Raw genomic sequence first — 8,399 nt, 5'->3', positions numbered from 1 at the left:
AAAGGATGTTTTCTGTCTTTTCCCAAGAATCAAATGGCTAGGATTTTGGGATATTGATCCATGGGATAATCAAAAGGGAACCTGGGGTAATGCCTGAATTGATATGTAAATTAAAAACTGGGCTTTTGAGCTGCAAGAGATGAGCTATCCAGAGAGTTTTTAGAGTAGCAAGAGAAATCTGTCTCAAGCAGAACACAGAAAGAGATGGAGAAATTTGGAAAACTGTCTTGAGCAGAATATAGGCCTTCAGCTTGTAATCCATGGTTTGACTTTGAGTTGTTGGTTTGGCAGCTCTCAAACATCCCTTCTCTGAGCTAAGGCCTGTCCTTGGCACTTCTGGTACCTAAATAGCTGACATTACAGCCATGTGCTACCTGGGCTGGCTCAACATTCTCAAAAGTATCACACTAAAATCTATACCCTTTTAGTATCCGGCAGTTTTCTCAGGATGTCACTTTGGCAGGAGATTAGCATGCTACAGCCCCAAATCTGTCATACATTCTGTATGAATGTAGCAATTCATACAAAGCAAATCTTTGTGTCCCGTGGTATAATTCTAATGATGATGCAATATCTTAATTAAATTTGTCATTTAAAAATATCAATCACTGCTTTCATACTATTAAATCCAGGCTTTAAAGTTTTCTTAAGCAAAGCAGTTTTAAGACACCCCCTTTCTCTTCTTTTTTATAAGACAGTATAAGACCAGTTGCATTTGGTTTTAGAGAGTTGATGTCTCACATAATTATGCAGAACTAATTAATTCAAAATCTGTTTATCAACAGTAGTCTGTAGCTACAGCATTTTCTCCCAGAGGCACTAACAAAGGCTTATCACCTGCTTTCTTGTTGCAGTTTGTCTCAAAGGCAAATCAATATGAAAACTATAAAAACGCTATTCCCAGAACTAACACTTGGAACAACTTACAAGAACTTTTAGTATCTGCTACCAATTAGTTTTCTTAGCTTAAATTAAAAACAGTTTTATTTAGCAGTGAAATGTGTCAAAATACTAAGGATTTAAAAGGCAAATAAAAATTTCCTGCTTTTTTGTTAATTTTTGTTATATATTTATTAATTTATATGTACATAATTTTTATTTTTTTCAGGATAAATAGCCATAATAGTTGATTGGGAATAGCAGATCTAGAAGAAAGCCTCCATATGCCTTAGAGATCAAGTGCACATTGTATGTGCCCGTAAGATGTGCGCAAGGAGAAGAGGTTCCCCACAGCCTGAGCGTCTCCTTGTGAACAGCAAAGGAAGCTGCTGACGCCTGTGGCTGATTTGTGGTAGGTTTTTCTGAGCAGCTGGAGTTCATTTGGAGGAACAATAGGTAAAATGAAAGTATTTTGGGTTACAGAGTCATTTTTCTATCTTTACAAAGAGAGAATGGCTTTTAGAAATTGCAGGAAAGTAAATGTGGAGTTGGAGTTTGTCATCTTTCACAGTGAATCTTTTGTGCTTTATGAATTTTGGTTATTAAACCCACACTGAGCAGAATGTAGGTGACACAAGCAGATTTCTATAGCAAAGAATTATCTTTTGTGTTCTGCCAGAATGCTTCCAAGCTTCGAGGCCCAAATTATCTGCAAAGAGGAAAAGCCTACTTAATAAATGTGTAGGTGGATTCTCAGTATAATTCAACATTAATATCCCTCCTGGAACCATCTCAACTTTGTCAAGCATCACACTGTCAAAGGCACCAATGGTTTCCTGAGATGATGGGGAATATAATAAAAGGTGTTTGCTTTGTCTCGTCTCATCTCTCTGTCTGTCTGTCTGTCTGTCTGTCTGTCTGTCTCTCTCTCTCTCTCTCTCTCTCTCTCTCTCTGTGTGTGTGTGTGTATGTGTGTGTGTGTGTGTGTGTGTATAATTCTTTGCTGTGGTGTGCATGTAGAGGTCAGAAGACACTTTAGGGAGCTGTTACTGTCTGTTTGGAGAACTAAACTCTGGTCACCAGCCTGTGTGGCAAGTGATTTTATCTACTGAGCCATCTTGCTGGCCCCAGTAACGTGGTATCAAAGCAAGTGGGGTGGGGGTATCATATGACTTAGCGGTGTGGAGTTAACAGCTCCTCTTTCAGTGTTCACAAATTCTCACTGTAATCTTCGTAATATACTGTCAAGGGCAAAACCTTACACTATTATGTATTAAAAAGAAAACCTAACAGATGATCTGATGCTAGAACTTATGAGGAAATCACCCATTTCCACAGCCAAGTAGATGCTGATTGAAGAAACTGCTCTCAGCCTGACTGACCTCTGCCTCTTGAAGTAGGAAGGGTGGGCTGCTCTCAGACCTGGAAGAAGTAGAAAGCCCTGCCTTCCTTTATGAACTCCCTGCTGAAATGGGTCCTGGATTTACAGTATCTGGAAATAGAAGTGTTTGCTGAGACACACTGTGCTCCTTCTCTTGTATTTTCTACATCAAGTCACAAGCACTCTGGAAGGAAGTGAGACTGGCAACCGAGCATCGTCTCTGGGCACATTCTATCTATCTCCATGGTTGAAACACTCATCTATAGTCAGACTGACTTTGGCACTTAGACTCTGAGCAGATACTCCAGTCGTTTCATTATTCAGGGTTACTATTAGCATTACACAAAGCAATGGATACAGAGTACAAAGCATAATTACTAGTTCAGTGTTCTATTTGATAAGTGGTAGATACTTTTTATTATGACAAAGAGGGGCAGAAAAGGGGAAATTTCTAGCAGAGTATGTTGTAGCTTGTTTTGTAACTTCTCTGTGTTCGGTGTGTCAGAGAACCCAGCTGTAGGGTAAGGGTGGGTCCTCCCTTCTTGCACTATTACTTAAGATGAATATTTCAGACATAGGACATGGCCAGGAGCCCTTCACCTCACCAGCTGCTGCACGGTCAATGAGAAATCATACCTGAAGGGACAGGGTGTGTTAAAATCAAAGCTAGTAAAAGACAAAAATTAACATTATGCCAAAAACACTGTGGATCTATGAAAACAAAAACAAAAATACTCCAAACTTTGGGAGATGAAAATGGTTTGGAATATTAAATGGAATGAAAGGATCCACTGCTTTAATGAAACAGTAGGAAGTTGGTTAATTACTTTCTTTCTGGAAGGACCTTATTCAGCTTCCTTATCTCTGCCCTGTATGCTAACATCGCTCTGGTGACTATCTGGAAGGCCTTCTAACTGTTGGTTGAATTGTATACCCCCAAATCCGTATGCTGAAGTCCCACCTTATCGGGGACTTAGCCTACGACCTAACAACTCAGACTGGGGGTTAGTTTTAGGTAGGACCTTCTAAAGCTAATTAAAGCTAAGTGAAGTTATTGTGGGTTTTCTATTAACTGAATATTGAATGTGATGAGATTCACTGAAAGAGCAGACACACGCACTCACAGAGGAAAGACCATGAGAAGGCACAAAAGAATATGACCTCCTATAAGTTAAGGACATTAGCCTCAAGTCAAGCCTGTTGGCATGTATGAGAAAACACGTTTCTATTGTTTAAACGAGCCACTGTGTGACATCTTACTATGGAAGCCAAGTATGGTATAATCCATTTGCTTGATTCCTTGGTCTATTTTCTCATTTTCAGAGGTAACTTCTTTTCCCAATATGATACCTGACCTACCTCTACCTCATGAAGCTTATGTTAAAGTCTGTAATGTTTAATTTCTCTCCGATCATAGTTAAACTGTCCTGCAGCACTATGCAGCACACATCGTGTCTCAACCACATTCCCAGGCCTTCTTCATTTCCTCACCTTTAAATGTCCCCGTTCTCTTTCCTCCCAATGGAGTCTACACCTTATGGGTAACCACTTTATCCTCTGTCTTATCAGAGTATTTCTTTTATTTATTTATTTTTATTAGATGTTTTCTTTATTAACATTTCAAATGATATCCCCTTTCCCAGTTTCTCCTCTGGGAAAAAAAAAAACCTAATCCCTCTCCCCTCTCCCTGCTCACCAACCCACCCTCTCCTGCTTCCTGGTCCTGGTATTCCCCTACACTGGGGCATCAAGTCTTCACAGGACCAAGGGCCTCTCCTCCCATTGATGACCAACTAGGCCTTCCTCTGTTACATATGCTGATGGAACCATGAGTCCCACCATGTGCACTCTTTGGTTGGTGGTTTAGTCCCTAGGAGCTCTGAGGGTACTAGTTAGTTCATATTATTGTTCCTCCTAAGGGGCTACAAACCCCTTCAGCTCCTTGGGTCCTTTCTCTAGCTCCTTCATTGGGGACCCTGTGCTCAGTACAAAGGATGGCTGTGAGCCTCTACTTCTGTATTAGTCAGGCACTGTCAGAGCCTCTCAGGAGACAGCTATATCAGGCTCCTAATCAGCCAGCACTTGCTGGCATCCACAATAGTGTCTGGGTTTGGTGATTGTTTTCTCCCACACACAACGGCCTTTCAGAGCCCCACCCAGCTATCTGTCTGCCCTGCCTACACAGCATTTCAGGTGCTGCTGGAGGAAACCGCACAGCCACATCACATGTGCCAAACCGTAGTCAGCTCTCCGAGGCCCTCAGTGCTCTTCTGTCATCTTTATACAATGAACAGCTCAGACTTCCTCTATCCTCATCTTTAAAATGTAGACTTCACAACCTACACCCTTGTTAACCAGCAAACGAGCTCATTTCCTTGTTGACTAGGAAAAGTGAGGTTACCAGAGAGACACTTCCCCAAAATTCTGTTAACAAGCATGTAAATTTTTCTTCCCATTTTGCATTTTTCTTCCCGTAGCCAACCTTAACATTTGTTACCTCCTAATGCCTTGACTCATTGGCATTCAATCAATCCAAGACAGATCGCACTCTTTCTCTTCTTTTGTTTTCTTTCAAGTTTAACAACTCTCCCTTTTCCATTGTTTATGGCTTTTTCTCCCCCATGTAAACAGTCTCATAATGCCCAGGAGTGCTCCTTACTGCTTGAACACATTGTTCTTTACATAAATTCAAAAAATCTTTAGACCATCTTACTCATGTGTAACATATAAAGAAGTTGATCTCATAGAAGTTGGAATGGAGTGGCGGCCATGGGTGGTTGGCGAGAGCAGAGAGCAGGGAGAGATGAGGAGAGGTTCCGTCACTGGGTTCCAAGCTAGGAGTGTCCTGATGTACTATTGCAAATTAGAACAAACACTGTTAAAAGTATGCACAAAAGCATTCCCCAAAAAGCTAGACAAATGGCTTTTGAAGAATTTGATCATAAAAGAACAAAGTGTTAGAAGAAATGTGCCACCTTGATCTGAGCATCATATTCTAGTACATGTATATCACATAGAACCATAAACATACAATGTTTATATTTTTTACATTTAAATTAAAAATGTAAAAAACAAATCAAAATAAGAATGGAAGAAATTATGAAATAAAAAGAGCCTTCCTGAGAACATCCTTCATTTGATGGCTCTAGGTTCACTTTGGACACCACTCCTTAGCTTTGTGACCTGAAGCAAGAAAAAGGGAACAGAAATATTACTGATAGAATATTTTGCAACATGTGTGTGTTTGTGCATGTATGTATGCATGCATGTTTGTACACAGGATTCAGTTTTCCCCTTTCACTTTATAGGTCCTGAGGACTGAACTCAGATTGTCAAGCTTGGTGGCAAGAGCCCTGACCCTCTGAGACATCTTACCTGCCTTTGTCCATTATTTTGGGGCAAATTACCATAATGTACATAAAATGCTTATATCTACACTTGAGAATATTATATATATTAAACAGAAACTACTCTTTCACATTTCTTTTTTAAGAGTTTTATTGAGTATAGGAGGAGGGAACAGGGTTTTTGTTTGTTTGTTTTAGTTTTGTTTTTATTTATTTATTTATTTTTTCGTAAGGGAAACTGGGAAAGGAGATATCATATGGCATATAAATAAAGAAAATATCTAAAAAAATGTATATCTTGTTTGTGTGTGGGTATGTGCATGTGACTGCGGGTGCCTGAGAAAGCCAGAGGAGTTGGATCGTCAGGAGCTGAAGTTATAGGCAGTTATGAACTGTCAGATATGGGTGTTAGGAACCAAGCTGCCTTCCTCGGCAAAGACCGAATGTGCCCTTAACCATGGAGACATCTCTGTCTCTCTTTTCTCATATTTCTTTAATCATGAAAAACTGGTAATTAGTTAATCTAGGGAAAACGCTGGTAAGTCTCTCCCGCATAATGCATATAAAACACCTGCCCCTCTGTGCAGTGAATCTCAGCATTGTTACAACAGGTACAGCTCTGGCTGGGAAGGAGGATTCCTGCCCAGGGCCTGTGCTCTAAAGGATCTCTTACATCACACACAAAATAGATTTGAGAACACGAATGCTTCTGTCATTTAGTAACTTTAAACACTTATTTTCTTGAGTAACATCATTCAACCTCAGAAAAGTATTCTCCAAATCTGCTTGATGTCCTCAAAACAAAAACAGTGTGTGTGTGTGTGTGTTTGTGTGTGTGTGTGTGTGTGTGTGTGTGTGCGTGCACCTATTCCACTATGTATTTAAATTCAGAAAGAGAGAAAAATTTCAGTTGTTCAAATGACAAAAAGGTGCGTGGGTTGAGTCACTCTGGATACTAATGACACATACTACTTAGAATCCAGGTGATAATTTAAACAGTGGAAACACCTAGATGAGTGAAAACACAAAGATGTGAACTTGTCAAACCCTTCCTCTTAATTAGCATGAATGAGCAGATTTGTTATGGTGAAGTGCCTTAGAAGCATTGTCCATTTTCTTGCTTCCTTTCTTGCTCTGATCTGTGGTCCAGAGGTATACTCATAAGGTGGTATAATGTTTACAGTAGTTACACAGGAATGTGGGGGTTGGATTTTAAATAGTTCATATTACTCAATTGTGAACAGGCTGAACACCCCTGATATAAGACTTCAAAATTAAAAATCCTCTAAAATCCAAAGTTTTAGCATTGACATGACAATTGTAAAATCCTTCATATCTCACATAACAACATAATAAAAATGCAGGCATATCTTGATATGAGAGTTTGTGGCTATTCTTATTGTAACTTATGCTGTGTTCAGTTGATATGCCTGGGAGGACTGCTCTTTTCTGAAGGGAAATGGAAGAGTAGTGGATCTGGGGGAGGAGAAAGTATGTATGAGTAACTTGGGGTAGTGGAAGGAGGAGAGACTGTGGTCAGATGAAATGCATGAGGGAAGAATAGATTTCAAAAATACAGGCACACTAAAAATATCATAATGGGCTGCTGGCATATTCGCTCAGTGGGTAAAAATTCTTGCTGTCAAACCTGATGACCTGAGTTCAACCTCTGGAACCTACGTGACAGAAAGAAAGAAGTCGCTCCAACAGGCTGCCCTCTGACCTCTACACCTGCACCACACATAAGTAAACATGCACACACAAGTTAATTTGAAAAGCATGTGAGATTATTTTCAGGCTATTTGCTTAAAATATACATGAAACATAAGTGCATTTTGTGTTTTGACCTATGTCCCAGGTTCATAATATATTATTATAAGTTTATATTATATATTATAACTATATAGGAACACATAAATGAATATTTCAAAATCTGAAAAAAAATCAAAAACACTTCTAGTTATGAGCATTTTGGACAAGGAGTACTCAGCCTGTGTGAATGCAACTCTAAGCTTCAAACCCACACATTTTTTACATTGTTAAATGGATTTAGTATTGCTTTAAAGAATAACACAAATAATATAGTGATATAAAGTATCAATGTCAATATCTTATTTCTGCCATAACAATATAAATGTATTATATATCACTATAATATTTCAACATGAAATGTGCATATTATTTATTTCTTGATCTTATTATGGCATTAGTCAAATAATACTCTATTTCCTCAGCAGAAAAAAAAAAATCTTTAAACTGTGATTAAAATCTACTAAAAAACAGTAATAAATCAAGGTTTGTCTACTTGACATTTTTGTTAAAAAAAAACAAATAAGACCAGCGGGACCAGGCACACAGGAACTTCACTAGCCCAGTGACTCTGGTTCCTTCCGGGCTGCCTAGGCTGGGGTCCAGAGCAGACCTTGGGCGCAAGCTCCACAGCCAGTCCCACAACACCCAGAGGAAGCTCCACTCCCAGGTGCTCTGACACACCCAGGATCAGAGACCTTGGGCTCAAACTCTGCAGCCAGTCCCACAACACCCAGAGGAAGTTCCACTCCCAGGTGCTCTGACACACTCAGGATCAGACATAAGCAGGAACCAACATCTGTCCCAACACTGGGAGTAACTGGGACCAGCGGGACCAGGCACATGGGAACTCCACCAGCCCAATGACTCAGGTTCCTTCCGGTCTGTCTAGGTTAGTGTTCTGAGCAGACCTTGGGCACAAGCTCTGTAGCCAGTCCCACAACTCATAGAGAAAGCCACACTCCCAGGTGATTTAACAAGCC

The 8,399-nt window shown here is 39.8% G+C and overlaps 1 long non-coding RNA gene across 1 annotated transcript in view; it reads left to right on the top strand.

Moving 5' to 3' along the window:
• Nucleotides 1-8,399, top strand: part of LOC116090220 — a 48,780-nt gene that overhangs the window by 3,388 nt on the left and 36,993 nt on the right. Inside the window, exon 2 of the long non-coding RNA XR_004118612.1 lies at nt 1,109-1,291. This is a non-coding gene — a long non-coding RNA (uncharacterized LOC116090220). The remainder of the gene's footprint in view (nt 1-1,108; nt 1,292-8,399) is intronic.

This window comes from Mastomys coucha, unplaced genomic scaffold (assembly GCF_008632895.1).
Source record: "Mastomys coucha isolate ucsf_1 unplaced genomic scaffold, UCSF_Mcou_1 pScaffold15, whole genome shotgun sequence".
In the NCBI taxonomy this organism is placed as follows: Eukaryota; Metazoa; Chordata; class Mammalia; order Rodentia; family Muridae; genus Mastomys; species Mastomys coucha.
This window is presented reverse-complemented; position numbering and strand designations above follow the sequence as displayed.